At 38.9% G+C, this 21,070-nt stretch overlaps 1 protein-coding gene across 1 annotated transcript in view; it reads left to right on the forward strand.

Annotated features, from left to right (window-relative positions):
- The first annotated feature begins 1,132 nt into the window (after window positions 1-1,132).
- The window catches only part of lingo1a (leucine rich repeat and Ig domain containing 1a), a 64,347-nt gene continuing 44,409 nt past the window's right edge, over window positions 1,133-21,070 (forward strand). Inside the window, exon 1 of the mRNA XM_088996870.1 lies at window positions 1,133-1,331. The gene's annotated coding sequence lies outside the window, so the exon portion shown is untranslated. The remainder of the gene's footprint in view (window positions 1,332-21,070) is intronic.

A 21,070-nucleotide genomic window follows, 5' to 3' on the forward strand; every position in this document is an offset into this window, starting at 1 on the left:
TAGCATCTCGCTGCTGTCTAAGCAATGTGACACAGCAGCTCCGCCTTGTAAACAACGGACGACTGCCAAATGTTTCTGGCTGGTCTTTGAAACACGCTTGGACAGGAAAACGTCACCATACGATACCAAGAGACTGCCGTCAGATTATTTTGCCACATCGGGAATGGTAAAACGTTCCAAAAGTCAGTTGTGGGCCAGCGCTTTGTTTGTCTCGGTTGTCGGGTTCCATGACACGTTAAGCAAACTGTGGCTAACAGATTAGCGCAGATTCTAGTCATTCAGCGCTTGGACTCACTTCTTTCATCAGAAAAAAAAGTGTTAATTCCTAAATGATATGGCTCTGGAGTTATCTGAGTTTGAAATGTGGGCGGCTGTACAGAAGGGCAAATGCTGGAGGGAAAAAACATTGCCAGAGGTGTGAGTAGCGCTTTATCGGCACCCAAACAAGAAAAAAAATAATAAACCGGAACACATTTGGGAATGGCGCTCCCGAATAAATTCCCGAATAATAATAATGATAATACATATCATTTCTAAGCGCCTTTCAAAATTCACTTTACACTAACAGGATATGTTTTTTCTGTGGGTGAGCAGCGGCAGCCACACGCGCCAGCGTTCAATCAACTCAAATAGAAAGAAAGCGAGCCAGCTAGCTAATAGCCATGTAGCTAATATGCTATAACTTTAACTGTACAAGATCGCTTCTAAGGCCTTGTAGACTCTTTATTATTATTATTATTATTATTATTATTATTAAAGGAAACACGAAGCTGTAGCATCCATTGTTGACCTGTTCGACTAAAGGACAACCGACACCATTTTCCAGTTAGGAAACAAAAAAAAATGGTGTCGGTTGTCCTTTAAGTTGTGATAAACTCTGGTTTTTATTATGGTCACGTTTGACTGTATTGTATTTATTTATGGGCTACGATTGCCACTTCGTCCTCCATCTTGTGTGTGAAAACACCACCAACCCAAAAAAGTCCCATTTGCGTCGATCACTCTGCATCGTCGACGGAAATGGAGGATGGGCGCCAGCCCATCTCCCCCCCGACCTCATCGCACACTGCATCTTTCCCCTCCCTCCCTTTCCTGGTTCGCGAGCGATGCCCGTCGCGGCGAAAAGCGCATGTGCCGCCTTCGCTAGGCAGCTAACGGGACGCACGCGCCACTCGGCAACCGCATCCTCCGCCAGATACAGACACATATGAAGCCCCTCCCCCCTTTCACCCCAAACGGAGCCGTCGACCTTCTCTTCTCCGCCGCCTTGGAATTTAACTAGCAAAGCCCGGCACGGCGTGACGCTAGGTGATTCTTGGACTGACGCGCCGGTAAGGGGTGACATTCCCGCCTCACCGATTTACTTGTCGGAGCGCAGTGACGGACGTGAGCAGACGCATTGCCAAGTCGTAACCTGCGATGGGGATTGTCGTGTTTATGGAACCTACGTTTGAGGGGAATGTGCATTTTTTGGGGGTATTTTATGACCTGGAAATAACTTTGTGCAGTCGGGTGCACTTTTGTGGGGAGTTTGACTATTAAGTGTGCGCCTGGAATGCCAAAGAGTTTTCAGGGAGGGTTTTATATGCCAACAAGGTATTGGATTATTAGCTCATTTTATTTATTTGTATTTATTTGTATTTTTATCTGCAGTTTTATTTATTTTATTTTGAAGTTTAATTTATTATTTTATTTGGATTTATTTTTGCTTGTTTTTTTATATTTATATTTATATTTATATTTATATTTATATTTATATTTATATTTATATTTATATTATTGTGTAGTTTTATTTTTATTTTTATTTGTATTTGTGTTTGCATTTATTTTTATATTTATTTTTATATTTAGTTGTATTTTAATTTAAATTAATTTATATTTAGTTGTGTTTATTTTTATGTATTTTTATTTGTATTTTTATTTTGTTTATTTTAACTGTCATTTTTATTTTATTTTATTTTATTTTATTTTATTTTATTTTATTTTATTTTATTTTTGTTTTGTTTTGTTTTGTTGGATTTGGATTTGATTTTATGATTATTTTATGATTATTATTAATTATTTCGTTCAAATTTTTTTTATTCCTCCTGTATATATATATATATATATATATATATATATATATATATATATATATATATATATTGTATTGTATTGTATTTATTAATATTTTTATTTTCATTTTTATTTTATATTTTTATTATGTTCATTTTTTTTCTATATTTTTTGTATTTTTATTATTGTGTCTTATTTTTATTTTCATTTATCTGTATATATGTTTATTTTTATTTTATTTGTTTATTTTTATTTGTTTATTTTAATTTTAATTTAATTGTCTATATATATTTTTTTAACTCACCATTTAAAAAAAAATCTCTACGATCTCATTATCAATTCATCCTGTCATCTTCGTGCACTCCGCAGGGAGTGAAGGGACATCGGTGGAAAGTGTCAAAATCCGCCCGTCACTTTCATGCGAGCGGAGACGACAAGGAAAAAAGATTGAGAGGGCAAAGGATGATTGACGGGGAGGTCCGCAGGAAAAAAAAAAGGGCGAATGATCTGGATAAGAAGAGGGGGGGAATGCAAGGCGCACTAACGCGGCCGGCCGGGAAAGTGCTTTTAAAGCTCGGGGAGTCGACTTACTTCCATCCGAAAAGGGGCAACGTGATATTCCGGCCTCCATCCAAGCAACATGGATGCACTCAGACTCGCGAGAAGCATCAATATTTATCACGTTGCCCCATTTCCAGAGGAGTAAACATGATAGCTTCCAAGGGATGGGGGGGGAATAAAATAATAAAAGATCAAATCAAATCAGCCCCACCTTAGACGCCATCTTTTTTCAGCTGTTGCGTTCACCATTGCTTTCCGTTGATTTCATGAAATGCGCCAACGACACAAAGACGTAAATGTGACGAAATGGTTATTTTTAAGTCAAAGTCAGGTAAAATAAGAAGATGCATTTAATAAAAGACAACTGACACCATTTTTTAGTTCTCAACTGACATCAGAAAAACGTTTTATAGCATCTAAAATACCCAAAACACGCAGGCTGATATTTTTTGGCCAATGCAAAACACCAATAAAAATGACTTAGTGTCCCAAAACGGCCACAAAATGAGGTCGAAACTGGGCAGATTCAGAAAGTCCCGCCCCCTTTTTCGTGGCATCACACAAGGATACTTAGAAACTACAAAATTATGTTTTATGAGGACCTGGGAACGGATTATTCTCATTTAAATGGTTTCCTATGGGAAATTAATGTTTGGGATACACACTTTTCGCCTTACACACTCACGGAACCAATTAAGTTTGTAAACCAAGATATCACTGTACCTTTATTCGTCTCCCAGTGAAGAAATTTACATTTCACAGCAGCAATGTCATGAAAGGAAGAGGAAAGGAAAGAAAGAAGTAGAAAACAAAATACAGGAGCCGCTGGAAAGGCAGACACTCTCGCGGTGCCATCTTGAAGTAAAAAAACAACAACTAAATAGCAAATAACATGACGACGCAAAGACAGAGACTCATTCATTCTTCACAACTTGCTGTACCATCTTTGTGACATGAAGCAGTTCTAATCTTGATGCATTAACTGTTAAATGCCTTTTATTACTCTTCGTTGAATACAGTACAGTGATACCTTGGCTTACGAACTTAATTGCTTCCCAGACAGTGTGGCAAAAAATGTGTATCCCAAACATTAATTTCCCATAGGAAACCATTATAATGAGAATAATCCGTTCCCAGGTCCCCATTAAACATACTTTTCTACTAAATAAGCCTTAGAACTACACAAAATATACCTTATTTTATGTATAATAAATGTGTGATAGTATTATGATTAAATAAATAAACTGTACTGTACAATAAAGTCATTTTATTGACCTTTGTGATGGTCGTTAATGGCTTGATGGAATGTCGTGTCCGGTTTCATCAGCATGAAAGACTTGATGAGGAACGTAGCCTTCTTCTTTCACCATCTTGAGGAATGATCCCTTGGAGGTGCTTTCTCTGCGATAATTTTACCTTGTTCCTCAGCTCGGTTGATAGCTTTTTGCACTTCATTAATAGCTGGTTCCCTTGCTTGTATGTTCTCTTCAAATTATACAGATGGCTTATGCAGGTTATTTGTGGAGCTTGATTGATGGGATATTTTAACCTTGCAGTCTACACTCTGCCTTTGAACTATCAAAGTTGAAATCCATTTTCTCACTCTCTATGGCGTCCGCCTGTCTCTTTAATGTTTAACCCCCCCCCCCCCCATCACTGCTGCGTTATTGACCAATCACGTGCGTCTTTAAGACTGGGGGCGGGGAATAGAGGACAAAACAAAAGTACGCTACCATTTCCTTGTTAGAAGAACGGGCTCGTTCGCGAACGACACGTCACTCATTGTGGCGCTGCGTGTCTATCCCGACAAATAGTTTGTATGCCATTCGACGTCCATATTTGGATGACGTGGGCGCAATTGCGTGCGTCAAATGAATCTTGTCAATGGCGTTTTTTGTTTTTTTACCGTCAAGCCAATGAGTGATCTGGTCCAAGGGTTGACTCGCTGAGTGCCACCCACGATTGGACGCCCTTGATTTTCCCTGCAATTACACTGACGCTGCCCGCTGCCAAAATGAGTCGCTAACAACTCATTTTACGCGCCGTTTTTTATTTATTTTTCCCCCTCCAGGCTGTCCGTCGCAAATAATGGCGGTGAGCAATGTGGCTTGATGATTGAGCATGATGCATGAAATGAACTTGCCAAAGCTAATCATATTTCATCATGTCCGAATGGCTCTCTTGGTGCTCTTATTTTCCATATTTTCATCATTTTAAACACCGCCGTACATATACAGTATAGATAAACCTTACCGCGATAAACTGTTGAGTGTGATTTAAATCTCACCGATAAAGACAAAATATCTGTTAATTACTTCCGAAACAGTTAACTCATTCACTGCCAGACATGTGCAAAAAAACGTGTCCACTCCACATGATAGCTTCCAAGAGATGGGGGGGGGGGGGGGGATAAAATAAAATAATAAAAGATCAAATCAAATCAGCCCCACCTTGGACGCCATCTTTTTTCAGCTGTTGCGTTCACCATTGCTTTCCGTTGATTTCATGAAATGCGCCAACGACACGAAGACGTAAATGCGACGAAATGGTTATTTTTAAGTCAAAGTCAGGTAAAATAAGAAGATGGAAACATGCATTTAACATAAAACATGCATTAAACACCTTTTCCGAATGAGAGCATGCTTAATACATTCCACAAAATAATAATAATACATTTGATTTCTAAGCGCCTTTCAAAACTCTCAAGGACACTTTACAATCACAGGATCAGTTTTTTTTTCTTTGGGTGAGCAGCGGCAGCCACACGCGCCAGTGTTCACTCAACCCGGAAGTTACTCAAATAAATAGAAAGCTAGCTAGCTAGCTAATAGATACAGTAATAATAATCATACATTTGATTTCTAAGCACCTTTCAAAACTCTCAAGGACACTTTACAGTCAGAGGATCATTTTTTTTCTGTGTGTGAGCAACGGCAGCCACACACGCCAGGGATGGGGATTTTTTTTTTTTATTGTAAACACATTTAACATCAACTGACTCATGTTCAATTTAAAGTGCATAATGAATATTACGAGCACCAGTGATATACTCATTTTTTATGCGAGTGAGCAGCGGCAACCATTCGCACCAGCGTTCACTGTACTCGAATACAGGGCGACATGTTGGACAATGAAGATGTATTCATTTAGCAATATTAGCATAATTAGAGTATAAATGTGACGCCTAGCAGCAATCATTTTATATAACTTATGTTCGGGTACATTCCAACATAATTCTATGTATAGGAAGGAAGGAGGGGTGGGCGGGGGCAAAAAAAATCAACATTAACTTTGAATAATTTAGCACTTTACCCTGCGTTAAAAATTCATAAATGTGTAATAGATGCTAGCCCTTCGGTCTAATTGCATGATATGATCACGTAAATTTTACATGGTGTTCATTTTCCTTGCGCACGGCGGCGAAATTGACCCGGCTCGACAATTTCCTCCCAGGAATTGTCTCTATCCAATTATGAAGGACAGATTTATTTGCAAACCATATTCATGGCTTGTGTGATTTGAACAAATTGATACTGAATACTTGATCAATATTTCAGATGAAAACACAACATGTATTTTTCAAATTTCCCCCCTCCGCCATGTTTGTTTTGCAGTATTTGCCCCAGCTGTCAACTCGCACGTGGCAAGTTCGGTGTCAGTCACGTGAAAGCATCGAGTAAATAAAGCCTTTGTGTAAAGCTTTGTTGCGAAGGATGGTAGCAATGGTGTACTTAGCATATTGGTACCGGGCCGCTAAATCAGTCAAACGCACACCTCGTTCATGTTTCTCAATGATCTCCTTCTTCTCCTCGACTGTAATTTTATTTTGTGTCTTCTTCGGCTTAACATGAGCCTGTGGTGGGGTCTTTTTCGGGCCCATAACAGCAAAATTATTGTTGAAAACGATCGACGTGTGCACTCATAGAAAGGGGGTGTGGAAAAGTAGGCCGGCTGGGGCGCTATTCGGTCGTGTGCTTTGGTGTTCTTCCGTCGAAGATTACTCTGCCGGCCGTGGTGGGGTGGCGCTCCGTGTGTATCCTGAAAAGTAGTGCCTAAACCAAGGTTTAGACTCCCCAATATATATATATATATATATATATATATATATATATATATATATATATATATATATATATATATATATATATATATATATATATATATATATAAAACTTGCTAGCAATTGGTAGATTCCAAATCAGACCATATTGCCTCAGCCATATTGAATGTGACAAAATGAAGCGATTTGTGTCGATGCCTTGTTCGCTTGCTCCATTGCAGAATTTTTTTTAAATATTTAATATTTGGAAGTATTTTGAAAGTCATCGGATCCAGACCTCAACCTTGTTTTAGATTACATGATGTCATTTTCATTTGACAAATACTATTCGCTGATCCTATGGTGATCACATTGGCCACATTCAAGATGGCGGATGCGCTGACAAATTGCTCCTACTGGGTCACTGGGGACAATTTAGCGTTCTCAATCATGTTTTTGGAATGTGGGAGCGAACCCGAGAGTACCCGGTGAAAACCTACTCAAAATTGTTGAGTTTTAATGAGTGTAGTTCTCCGAAGTAGGCGGACATCTTTTTTTTTTTTTTTTTTTTTGCTCGTGAGCTGTGTCATGTCATCTTTTCAATCATCCGTCTAACTAACGGGGCTGTCTGTGCGCCACAGCTGTCTCATAAAGCGCGACATTCAGCAGCGTCGCTGCGTATTCCAAAGTGAATGACATAACATGACATAATATCCAAAGTGAATGACAAAACAAGAAACGGCCGCGGCGCTCGTTTTGCTGCTCGCTGACATTTTGGAAACGATCCACTCAGCGAAGCGAAGCTGTCCAGTAACTTTTAGCTCATTGTCACATCCGTTCCGGCGTCGCATTTCAAAACGCCGCCGAATGTCGAGTGACCATCAAAGTGGAAGCGTTTTCCAGGGTTAGGAAGCAGGCACGTCATCTCGCATCGCCTCGGCTGTTTTTAGACGGCAACTTGAAGAAAACTCTCAAAAAAAGACTATCAACATCACAGGGATAATACTAGTGGGCATCAATCTGCAGTACATATGCACCTAAAAGCTAGCAACCACTCATTTGACGAAAATGAGGTTTGAAAGGGGAGTAAAAGAAGCTATTTTCATAAAACAGCAAAATCCTTCACTAAATCGCCATGGTGGGATGAGCTTCCATTGGGATCGTTCCTACAACCGACTTCTTAGGCAACATAGGCTTAGTTATGCTGATGAGGTGATACCAGGGCAAATGGGGCAATCAGCCCAGTCGTAGACCCATACTCAGGCAGGACAATAGAAGTAATCAGTCAGGACAATAGAAGTAATCAGTCGGGACAATAGAAGTAATCAGTGTCGCCGCAGGGAGTCGTCCTCTGCTCCCCCCAACCTGAGAGCAGGGACCAATTATAGCAGAGTCTGGTCATCGATGAGAAGGTTTCTTCAGCCGTCATCTGTACCTCTTTGAAGGTGTCGGACGTTTCGCTAGCAACCACTCATTTGACGACAATTAGGTTAAAATGTTAGCGAAAGAAAATAGATGGTTTGAAAGGGGAGTAAAAGAAGCTATTTTCATATAACAGCAAAATCCTTCACTAAATCGCCTCGGTGGGGTCACATTCAATTTGGATCGTTCCTACAAACAACTTATTAGGCAACATAGGCTTAGTTATGCTGATGAGGTGATACCAGAGCAAATGGGGCAATCAGGTCAGTCGTAGACCCCATACTCACGCGGGACAATAGAAGTAATCAGTGTAGCTGCAGGGAGTAGACCTCTACTCCCCCCAAGGGACCAATCATAGCAGAGTCCGCCACCGCATATATATATATATATATATATATATATATATATATATATATATATATATATATATATATATATATATATACTATATTTCGCTGACGAAGCCTCTTGGATGAGAAGCGAAACGTCCGACACCTTCAAAGAATTACAGATGACGGCTGAAGAAACCTTTTCATCGATGGACGACTCCTGTACGACTGAGAGCTTACGCAGACGAAACTTGGAGAAAAGAAAAGATTGGTCGCGGCGTCATGTGACGATCTTAGCGCACCCTTAACTTCGACGGCTCTTTTGATCTGCAAAACAGTGGATGACACCAATTTACTCACTGTCCCACTTTTGCTGTTTTGAGTTGTAGCTTGGGAAGCTTTCAAAATCTGCTTTGTATTTTTTATCTATCTATTTATTTTACTATTTTTGACATGATGGGAAGGCATAACGAGGGTGCGACCAAAATCACGTTAGCTAAATCTGGTGACTGGTCTGATATTTTTTGGAGGGGTTTTGATGAAGTGCGCTTTAAAAATAGCTTGATGAACTTGTCTCTTTAATTCTACGCATGAGCTTCACAGTTTGGGGTCAAAAAATATTCAGCGGTTGATGCTTTTTTTAAAAATTTGAAATACAGCGGGGGGAGGGGTTACAGAAACACACACTCACACGAAAGGGAGACGACAGAGTTTGAGACAAAAAAAAAAAACAAGTGAAATGGTGCGAAAATGGATAGAAAACTTGTTTCAACTTTATTGATAGTTCCAAGGCAGAGTGTAGACTGCAAGGTTAAAATATCCCATCAATCAGGCTCCACAAAAAACCCGCACCAGCCATCTGTACAATTTGAAGAGAACATACAAGCAAAGGAACCAGCTATTAATGACGTTTCTAGTGTGTCTCGTCTGTGACTATTGGATTTTAAGTATCTTAAATATGTACTTAAATGTCATTCTTACGTGGAAAGATGGAAATATGCTACTCAATTCTGTGGATTTATTTAATTCGTGACATTCAGTGTATTAGCTAACTAGCTATCTAGCTGCCTAGCTAGCTATCTATTAGCTATATAGCTATCTAGGTGACTATGTGTTCTTCGTGAGGTTCTGTGAACAAACAGATTTTCATTTCCTGGTAAATATCAATGCAGGAATTCAATTCATTCAATTGTGGCCCAGGCATCCCGCTAGCTTGCTTTTACCAACACTAATTAGTCACGCGTCATTCAGCCGACCCCTCCCCCCACCTTTCCTCCGCCCCCTCAAAGTCACCATGCTAATTACGTAGGTAGAGGTCGTTATGCAAATTGCTCCGCGGCGAAAGGTCGGCCGCCTCGCCGCGTCCTTTCCTTGCCGTACGACCGACCGCAGGTGAATGATGTTGAGCATGATGGCGCACACTCGCAGTTGACACCTTCCGCGTCTTTAAAAGGTCGGCGTGTGTTATGTGTGAGCATCCGCCACCTTACCCGAGAAGCTGCCGTGTCCTCGCCATACTTTCCATGAGATTGTTCCTCCTTTTGTCGTTTTTTTGCCCATTTTTGTCCCTGAAATTAACTCATTGACTGCCAGACGATGCATCCACTCCTATACTCGAATTCCAGGACCCACGCAATATTGAGTTTTAGGACTACGTCAACATTCAATGCAGCGTTAGAAACCTTAGGAATTAACTCTTTTTTCTGATAAAAGAAGACAGTCTAAGACTTAGACTGTCAAATAACTCAAATAACAAATAACTCCAGTCGGCAGATGTACAAAATACAATACAATACGTACATATTGGTTTATATAACACGTTAACAACACCTGAAGCGCTAACATGGAAAATATTGGCTAGCTAGCTGGCTGGCTATCTATTAGCTATCTGGTAATTAGCTAGCTATCTAGATAGCTAGTTTTCTATCTGTTTGAGTTACTTCCGGGTTGAGTGAACGCTGGCGCATGTGGCTTCCGCTGCTCACCCACAGAAAAACTGATCCTGTGACTGTAAAGTGACATTGAGTTTTGAAAGGCGCTTACAAATGAAATGTATTATTATTATTATATGCAAAAGGTAATGATGCCCCCTTGTGGAAGGGAAAAACATTGACGGCGGTCTGATCAGTGCTTTATCGCCATCCCCGCAAGAAAAAAACTAAACCTGAACAAATTCGGGAATGGCGCTCTACGTCACACTTTGATTCCCGAATAGCATTACAAACCTTACACTCACTTTTTATAAATCAGTCAGCCAGTCGGCAAAACAAGAGCGCCTCCTCAATTATTTACAGAAAGGAAATACTCGCAGTCCACGCTAGCTTGTCGTCCACGCGAGCAAACAAGCTAGCGCTGGCATGCGACGGCGAAATGCACGAAATGAGGCCTCGCCCGCCAAACGTTTCACATGCCAAACGTGGCTACGGATGTCCATCGCTACGGCAACGTCGTGTATATATAGGCGTCACGCTGCGTCGTTTTAAAATCCGATCTTCGCGTACGTCCACTTCGGCCCTCGATGACTGACTTATTTCACAATTTAATTCAACTTATTTGAGAACTACAGTGATACCTTGGCTTACGAACTTAATTGGTTCCCAGAAAGAGTGTGTAAGGTGAAAAGTGTGTATCCCAAGAATTAATTTCCCATAGGAAACCATTAAATCAGAATAATCCGCCCTCCCTCCCCTCACTGCTGCGTTCTTGACCAATCACGTGTCTTTAACCGAAGACTGGGGATGGGGAATAGAGGACCAAAACAGTTGGCTGCCATTTTCTTGTTAGGAGAACGGGCTCGTTCGCGAACGACACATCACTCATTGTGGTAGCTCCGTGTGTATCCCGAAAAATAGTTCGTATGCCAAGGTAAATTTTTCATAAATTTATATTAATAATAATTTTTCACTAATTCCATTTCAAAGGCGAAGAGTTTGTTGGCGCTCTTGATGTGATTATTCTATAGAGGTTTTACCCCCCCGCCCCCCTTTCTCACTCAACACCTATTTCTATGAAAGAAAAAGCTCATTTTCTAGAGAAATAAAAAAAAGCAAGCCTACCGGTATGGACTTGTTTTGTTTTGTTTGTTTTTTTTTTTAATAGAAAGCGTCCGCTGTCGTACTTCGCGCGTGTGTGTCAAATGCGTAATTGGAAATTAGCCTGCCTGGGAAATTATCTGAAAATACAGCCGCTGCATCTCCTGCGGCCAAAACGGTGACTCATTACCAGAGCGGACAATGATGTCAAATGGCAGGCGAGCGCGTTGACGGACGGACGGATGGACGGACGGACGGACCGACAGGGGGGTGGTGGACGAGGACAGGCTCTCATCAAAAAGGACAAATAGCCAAGACGTCCTGCCGCGTTTTTATTCATGTGAGCTGTAAGTTAAGAGCCGGTAGCCCATCCCTGGTTGCCATGGAAACAATGAAGAAGTATACTCGGCGTAGATGTTCACAGATTCCAGATGAGTATTTTTTTTTAATATCAGGAAATATGCAAGATAGGCATCATAAGAATCATAAACGTCAACCAAGAGCAGATTGTTCGGATTGCACTCGGCCCGTCTTCGCCTTTGACTGAAATATTAAAACAATAATGCGTACAATAAGTGTTCCAAATACAAATAAAATTACACCTCGTCGGATATATAAATAGATAAATACATAAATAAACATTAAAAAATCTAAATAAATAAATACATACATACATACATACGTGCATACATGCCTACATGCATGCATGCATGCATACATGCATAAATACATAAATACATAACTAAATACACAAATAAATACACAAATACACAAATAAACACACAAATAAATAAATGCATACATGCATAAATGCATAAATGCTTGTATTTATTTGTATAAATACACAAATAAATATACAAATAAATACACAAATAAATAAATGCATAAATGCTTGTATTTATTTGTATAAATACACAAATAAATACACAAATAAATAAATGCATACATGCATAAATGCATAAATGCTTGTATTTATTTGTATAAATATACAAATAAATACACAAATACACAAATAAACACACAAATAAATAAATGCATACATGCATAAATGCATAAATGCTTGTATTTATTTGTATAAATACACAAATAAATATACAAATAAATACACAAATAAATACACAAATAAATAAATGCATAAATGCTTGTATTTATTTGTATAAATACACAAATAAATACACAAACAAATAAATGCATAAATGCTTGTATTTATATGTGAATTTATTTTTGTATTGATGGACAAAAGGCAAATGCTTCCCCCTCATGGAAGGGAAAAAAAAAACGTTGCCAGAGGCCATGGCCAGCACTTTATCGGCACCCAAGCAAGAAAAAAACTAAATCCGAAGTAATTCGGGAATGACGCTCGAGGTCATATTTTCAATTCCCGAATAAATTTGTGAATGGTAGTGAATGAGTTAATGCATGTCCCCAAATGTCAAAGTCTTAAAACAATTAAAAAGCACCCAAAGCCATTGGAACAAAACCCGGAGGAAATTCTCTCCTCCACAGAAATTGTCCATAGTCCGGAATTGAACCCCTCAATCTCGTAAATACGTAAGCCGTCCAGTCTACTGGAGCGCCTTAAACATTTCATTTGTCTAAAAATGTCGTTTAGTGGAAAAAAGAAGCAGCTGTGGTGTCTGTTTTGTTGTCACTTTGTACATTTTCTGGATGGATTGATGCCACGGAGTGACTTGAAGCATGAAGCTCATAATGTGATTCAAAGCCTCGCTGACATGTTTTACGATTGGGATTCATCCAGTTTTGGCGCCAGCCTGATAAACTGCAGCTCGGGTCATTAAAGCTTTTTTTTTAAACGCGCACACGCTTGACTGCGAGTTAGAAAATACAAGTTGCTCATTTGCTCTTTTTCTTTGATAGATTGCGAACACAAGGTGGTCGTCGTTGTCACACAAGTGGTGAGCCGCAATTTGTGAGCGTGTGTGTGGTGGCGCTCGTGTCTTTCTGATTTCAATTTAAAATTTAATGTTTTAAATTGTAAAATACTAATGAAAAATAAATATTTTAAATGTTTTAATGTTTATTTTTTTATGTTAAAATGTTATATTTTTTTATTTTAAAATTTCCATTTTTTGGAAGTTTTTCAAGTTTTCATTTTTTAACTTAGTATATTTTTAATAGTTAAATTTTAGAATTTTTGATGTTTAGAGTTTTTCAATGTGATCATTTTTAACGTTTAAAATTTTTAACTGTGTATTTTTTTAATTTTACAATTGGTATTTTTTCATTTTTTTTTAAATGTTCCATTTTTCAATGTTTCAATTTACCATTTTTTCAAATTTTCAAATTTTCAATTTTTCAAATTTTCAAATTTTCCATTTTTCCATGTTTCCATGTTTCCATTTTTCCAATTTTCAAATTTTCAAATTTTCAAATTTTCCATTTTTCTATTTTTACAATTTTACAATTTTACAATTTTACAATTTTCCATTTTCAATTTTTGTTTTTCTGTTTTTCTATTTTAAAATGTTTAACTTTGTATATTTTTGAATTTCACAATTTTAAAATTTTTGATATTTTCATATTCATATTTTGATATTTTTGAACATAAAATTGTTACATTTTTACATTCTTACATTAATTTTTTTCTAAATTAAACAAAATAAATGTTCATTTCTTTAAACCGTTTTCAACGTTTTAATCATTTTTTTAACAAAAAACAAATGCACATTTGCGCAACAAACCATTTGCCAAAATATAAACCTAGAAGACCGCAAGATTCTGCAAAATACGGATTTTAAGCTTCATATTCTTAGCCTAGCCTAGCCTATACACTTGTACGTTCTAAACGTCATCGTATAGATGACTTTGTGGGGTTTGTTCACTGCCAATTTACATTTTGAAAGCCCATCCCGCACCGTCCCTTTCCGCGGTATAATTCCGCTACATACGCTAAAGCAACTCCCCCCCCCCCCTTGTCACTTGAGACGTGACGTTTTGTGACGCTAGCACGCGTTAGCTCCCTTCTTTGACGCCGCACTGGCGTCCGATCCAATCGTCTGGCAGCCGCAACCGCGTCGAGGGTAATTATTTACAGGAAGCCATGTCGCGCTTGCTAAAAATATCCCGGCAGAGATCCCACAAGCTTTGAGATTGTCATGCAGGTCGGCCATTTTGAACTCGAGGCGTGTTTTCATATGAGCAAGACGGACAAGAGCGCACCTGGACGGGGACTTTCGGACTTTAGTCGCTTTTGCCTTCCTCCTTGGTGGTTGGTTTTCTCTTTGTAATCCAGTTTTCATGTGACCCTTGGTCCAAAAAAAAGAAAATAAAATCATGATAACGTCCTCAGCAAAACCTAAATAACAAACAAACGAGCAAGTTTTGCTTGACCCATGAAAAAAAAAAATGTCACAAATGTCATCTTTTTTTATTATATTTTCTATGTTATAGCCTAAAAAAAAGCATTTGTGCCAAGTATACTAATTGAGTTGAGTTAAGTTGTGACAGCAAGTGTATTTAGAAATGTCCACGGTTGCTTCCAGTTGGTTCATTCACAAATATGAGTTTTGGGTTAGTCAGAAAAACAAAAAAATGCTAGCTTCCCAAATACAAAACATGAGGTTTGGGTTAATTGCAAAAAAAAAATAATAATAATAAAAAATTAATTGTTTGTTCAAAAATCTGAAAAAAAAAAAAAAAAAAAAAAAAAAAAAAAAAACCACTGAGGTCCCGTCAAAATAAAAGTTACAAATATCCATTACGGGTACTCGGATTTGTATTGATTGACAGTTTTTTTGCCTAGCTATGCATTATTTGATTTGAGACATCTCACCAGTCACCTTGACGCCTCTCCTCCTGAAAAATAAATAAATACAAAAATAAATAAATAGTTCTGAGACATGTAAAATGGCCACTAGGGTGGATTTTACTGGATGCATTCGAATTTAGGCTAATTAGGGATAGCATCAAATGATATTTATTTTTACTTAGTCTTAGTCTTAGTTTTATTCCTTTTCTTCTTCCTTTTCTTCTCCGTCTTCTTCTTCTTCTTCTTCTTCTTCTTCATCCTCTTTTTCTTCTTTTTCTTTTTCTTCTTCTTCTTCTTCTTCTTCTTGTTATTATTATTCTCTTATTCTTATTCTTCGCATTGTTATTAGCATTGTTATTAGCTTTATTGTAATTATTGTCATAATATTTATCATTAGCTGTATTAATTAATTACTTGAGTTATTTGGATTGTATTGGATTTGCCTTTATTAGTCTCGCAGTGGACAAATTTACATTTCACAGCAGCAAAGTTATGATTTATTATGCTATTTATGTCTTTAAAATGAAAGGTGAGGATGGCGTGCGCCGATTCCTTGATTTCAATTCACGTGCGACGTGTGAGCTCAAGTGCATCTCGAATGACGGCTCGACACGAAGGTGTTGAGGAGTCGCCGTCGCCGCCGCCGCGAGCTTTGTCACAAGTCGTGAAGAACGGGGTCGGGAGGGGGGGGGGGTCGTACATACGTGAGAGAAATCTCCTCATGCCTGTCACAGCATCCATTTTCCAGCGCCGGATCTGAAAATGGGTTTCATCTTCAGATTCTGTGGATGCTCTTTATTTTATGAGGATGTGAGAACACATGGACACGTTTCCTTTTTTTTTCTTGGTCTTTAACACACACACACACACACACACACACACACACACACACACACACACACACACACACACACACACACACACACACACACACACAACAAGAGAAATTGAGAAAGCTCTGCATACGCAAGATACGGACATAAAAGCAAGATAATCACATTTTCAGATGAAGAAAAGCTGATCTCGAACGCCCGCAGAGGGCAAAGCGGAGTTGCCTTCGCCAAACTGGCAACGCAACCATTTCTCTTTTCGATGCTTTTCAATTTTACCAGCGATCTATCTATCTATCTATCTATCTATCTATCTATCTATCTATCTATCTATCTATCTATCTATCTATCTATCTATCTATCTAGCTAGCTAGCTATATAGCTATATAGCTATCCAGCAAGCTAGCAAACAACCTATGTAGTATCTAGCTAGGTATCTAGCTACTATCTATCTATATAGCTATCTAGCTGTCTACCTTGGTATATATCGACCTATCTATCTAGCTCTCTATCTATCTATCTATCTATCTATCTATCTATCTATCTATCTATCTATCTATCTATCTATCTATCTATCTATCTATCTATCTATCTATCTATCTATCTATCTATCTATCTATCTATCTATCTATCTATCTATATCTATCTATCTATCCAGCATGCTAGCAAACAACCTATGTAGGTATCTAGCTAGCTAGATATGTAGCTACTAACTATCTATCTAGCTATCTATCTAGCTATATAGCTATCTATCTAGCTGTCTACCTTGGTATCTATCGAGCTATATATCTAACTATCTATCTAACTATCTATCCAGCATGCTAGCAAACAACCTATGTAGGTATCTAGCTAGCTAGATATGTAGCTACTAACTATCTATCTAGCTATCTATGTTGCTATCTTTCTCGCTATCTATCTAGCTATCTAGCTATCTATATAGCTATCTATATAGCTATCTATCCAGCAAGATTGCAAGCTATCAATCAACCTATGAAGGCATCTAGCTAGCTAGGTATATAGCTACTTGCTATCTAGCTATCTACCTAGCTATCTATGAAGCTATCTATCTAGCTATATACCTATGTATCTATCTAGCGATCTATCCAGCTATCTATCCAGCAAGATAGCAAGCTAGCAAATAACCTAGGTAGGCATCTAGCTAGTTAGGTATCTAGCTAGCGTGCTAGCTTTGTTTTTTTTTTGTCTTTTATATTCTGTAAGCAGTGGTAAAGCGGGCCTGTCTCTTTCTCGCTGTTTCATTTCGCACGACACCCTCAGCCTCTCTCAGGTTCTCCGTGTTCACTGTACCATCTTTTATCCACTCGCAATGCCTTGGGGTCAACAAGCGTCTCTCTCTACCGACACGTTTATTTTTTTTCCACACGATAACTCCGATTCCTCCGCACGGCGCTTTGAGATTCACACGCCTTCAACTTCAACAATCGGCAATCGTTGGAAGCGTTGTCCCCCGGTACACCCCCACCCCCTTCCCGAATCTCTCACTTCCTTCTATGGAACAACCGCAGATAATTCCAAAATGGCTTCGATTTTCAAAATAAGAGCTGAATTACCTTGATCCTTCCTTGTTAACATCACAAGGTAGTCTGGTATAAGGCTTACAGAGTACAGTGATACCTTGGCTGATGAACTTAATTAGTTCCTAGACAGAGTGTGTAAGGCGACAAGTGTGTATCCCAAACATTAATTTCCCATAGGAAACCATTAAAATGAGAATAATCTGATCCCAGGTCCCTATAAAACGTAATTTTCTACTTACTAATTTTCTAAGCCTTAAAACTACACAAAATATACCTTATTTTATGTATAAATGTGCTATGGTATTTCAATTAAAGAAATAAACTGTACTATATAATAAAGTCGATTCATTGACCTTTGTGATGGTCGTTGATGGCTTGATGGAATGGAGTGGCCGCTTTCATCAGCATTAGTCACTTGATGAGGAACGTAGCCTTCTTCTTCCACCATCTTGAGGAATGATTTCTTGGAAGCTTTGGCAGCTTTATCGTCAGAACTGGCTGCCTCACCATGACGAATGACACTATGAATCCCTGTACGACGCTTAAAGTTCTCGAAACATCCGTGGCTAGCTTTGAAATGATCAATGGATGAAGAACCTTCACGTTGCCTCTTGACGATTTCCGAGTGAAGTTGCCGTGCTTTCTCTGCGATAATTTTATCTAGTTCCGCATCAATTGTGTTGTCTTTAGCTGGTTTGATAGCTTTTTGCATTAAGTGTACAGATGGGTTAATTGTGGAGCCTGATTGATGGGATATTTTAACCTTGCAGTCTATACTCTGCCTTTGAACTATCAAAGTTGAAACAAGTCCAAATTTCACTGTGATTTCTATCCATTTTTCTCTCTGTCTCTCTCTCTGTCATCTGCATATCTATTTTTATTTGCAGCTCTGTTTCTGTAAACCCCCTACTGCTGCGTTCTTGACCAATCACATGCGGCTTTAATCATAGACTGGAGGCGGGCAATAGAAGACAAAAAAAGCGAACGACGCATGACTCATTGTGGCGCTCCGTGTGTATCCCGAAAAATCGTTCGTATGCCAAGATTAAATTCTCATGAATTTAATGTTCGTAAACCAGAAAGCTCGTTAGCCAAAGCTTTCATAACCCAAGGTATCACTGTATATATAAAAGACAACAAAACAAAGCCAGCTAGCTAGCTACATAGCTAGCTAGCTGGCTTTGTTTTTCTGTCTTTATATACCTAGCTAGCTAGATGTCACCCAGCCTCGCCGCCCTCAGTGGCAGCGACTGGCTTCCTTTGGATCCGTCAATCAGCCTGACATACAGGCGCTTAGCTCCCGAAGAGAGAGAAAAAGCAAGATAAATCGAGCGCCCTCCTCTACCGTTTCATTCCCGTCGATCCATCCGGACCAAACCCTGAGAGTCCCTTCAGGGGGGGAGTTTTATCGGATGCTCATCGCTGATAAGACCCCGTCGAGACGGGGAGGGAATCTAACGGGGAGGTGGGTGCGGTCAATAGTTACCTATAATGCCATCTAGCTTGAACATTTAGCTTGCGTGAGCTATACGTTTCATTGACTGCCAAACGATGTGCAAAAATGTGGCCACTCCAGTGCCAGGGTTTTTGTCATTGTCACTCGAATTCCATGACCCACAGAATATTGAGTTTTAGGACTACATAAACATTTCATACAGAGGTAGAAACCTTAGACGCTCTTCTTTCGTCAGTGAAAAAAAGTGAATTCCTAAATTATCTGGCTGTGGGATTATCTGAGTTTGAAATGAGGGCGGCTGTCCAAAATACAATACATATTGGTTGCATATAGCGCTTTAACAAAAGCTGAAGCGCTAACAGGGACAAAAGGGAAATACTGCCCTTTGTGGAAGGGGAAAAAAAAACATTGACAGAGGTCTGGCCAGTGCTCTATCGGCACCCTGAGCAAAACGCTAGGCCATGCCCCTTAACTGGCAATCTCGTGTAATTTTATTTCATTACATTCATTTCATTTCATCTTATCTTATCGTATCTTATCTTATCTTATCTTATCTTATCTTATCTTATCTTAGTTTGGCCTAGTTTAGCCTAGTTTAGCTTTGTTTAGTTTATTTTAGCTTATTTTATTTAGCTTAGTTTCATTTAATGTAATTTAATGTAATTTAATTTAACTCATTCACTGCCCGACGATGTGCAACAAATGTGTTCTTTCCAGTGCCAGGGTTTTTGTCATTTTCACTCAAATTGCAGGACCCACAGAATATTGAGTTTTATGACTACATAAACATTCAATACAGCGTTAGACACTTTCAACTCTCTTCTTTCATCAGTAAAAAAAAAAAGTTAATTCATAAATTATATGGGTCTGGAGTTATTTGACCGTGAAATGGGGGCGAATGTCCAAAATACAATGCAATACGTACAAATTGGTTTATATAACACTTTAACAACAGCTAACGCTAGAACAAAGCGCTAACATGGCAAAAAAAGGGAAATGCTGCCCACTTGTGGAAGTGAAATAAACATTGCCAGAAGTCTGGCCAGCGCTTTATCGGCACCCAAGCATGGAAAAAAAAAATCAGAAAATGGCGCTCTACGTCATAATTTTCAATTCCCGAATCAATTTGCTAATGGCAGCGAGTGAGTTCAAATCTGAACTGATAAACTAATACACAGTCATAAAATACCATACGCGTTGATATTGACCAAAACTGTTGAATCAATCAATTAATTGATTACATTTCTTCTCTCCACCAATTAATTGATCAATAGCTTCTCCTTTAATTAAAATGTACTGGACCTACTCGGCTCGCTTGACATTGTTTTTTTTTTTTTTTTTAATTGGGCCAAGTTAAACTGCTGCTTGAGTTAATTAGCGATGAATGTAGGGTGAGGATCAGGGGGGGGGGGTTGTTATCTCTCACCTCTCTTCTTCCGATGACCATCACCCCCAAACTTTGCCAGGTCCCGCCCCCCCCCCCCCATCCCCATCCTAATTACCTTGCTCATGTTGCATGATCAAATTAGCTTGCGAAAATGAATGCGGGCTACAAAAGGGGGGCAGGAGTCACGAACCGTGAAAGGAAGCAACATCCCATAATGACGTTAACGTGTCAGGGAGGTTTTCATTGTCTCCGTGCGGGGGGGGGGGGGGGGGGCCGCAAAGGCTGATTTGTGTTTACTTTTATTGTGCGCCGACAGCGAGCTGCGCTTTACGCCAATCTGAAATTGGTTGTTTTCCGGCTTGCATAATAGATGGCGTTATTCTATTTGGCTCTTCTAGGCTATTAACTCATTCACTGCCATTCACGAATTTAATTGGGAATTGAAAATTATGACGTGGAATGCCATTCCCCATTCAGGTTTTGTTTTTTTGTTTTTTTTTTTAACCACACTTGGGTGCCGATAAAGCACTGGCCTGACCCCTGGCAATGTTTGCTCCATCCCACAAGGGTTCAATTCATTTCCCTTTTGTCCATGTTTGTTCAAGCTTTATCTGTTGTTAAAGCGCTATATAAAACAATATGTATGTACAAT

Source organism: Hippocampus bargibanti, linkage group LG05, assembly GCF_051943395.1.
Source record: "Hippocampus bargibanti isolate YZ-2025 linkage group LG05, ASM5194339v1, whole genome shotgun sequence".
NCBI classification, from domain to species: Eukaryota; Metazoa; Chordata; class Actinopteri; order Syngnathiformes; family Syngnathidae; genus Hippocampus; species Hippocampus bargibanti.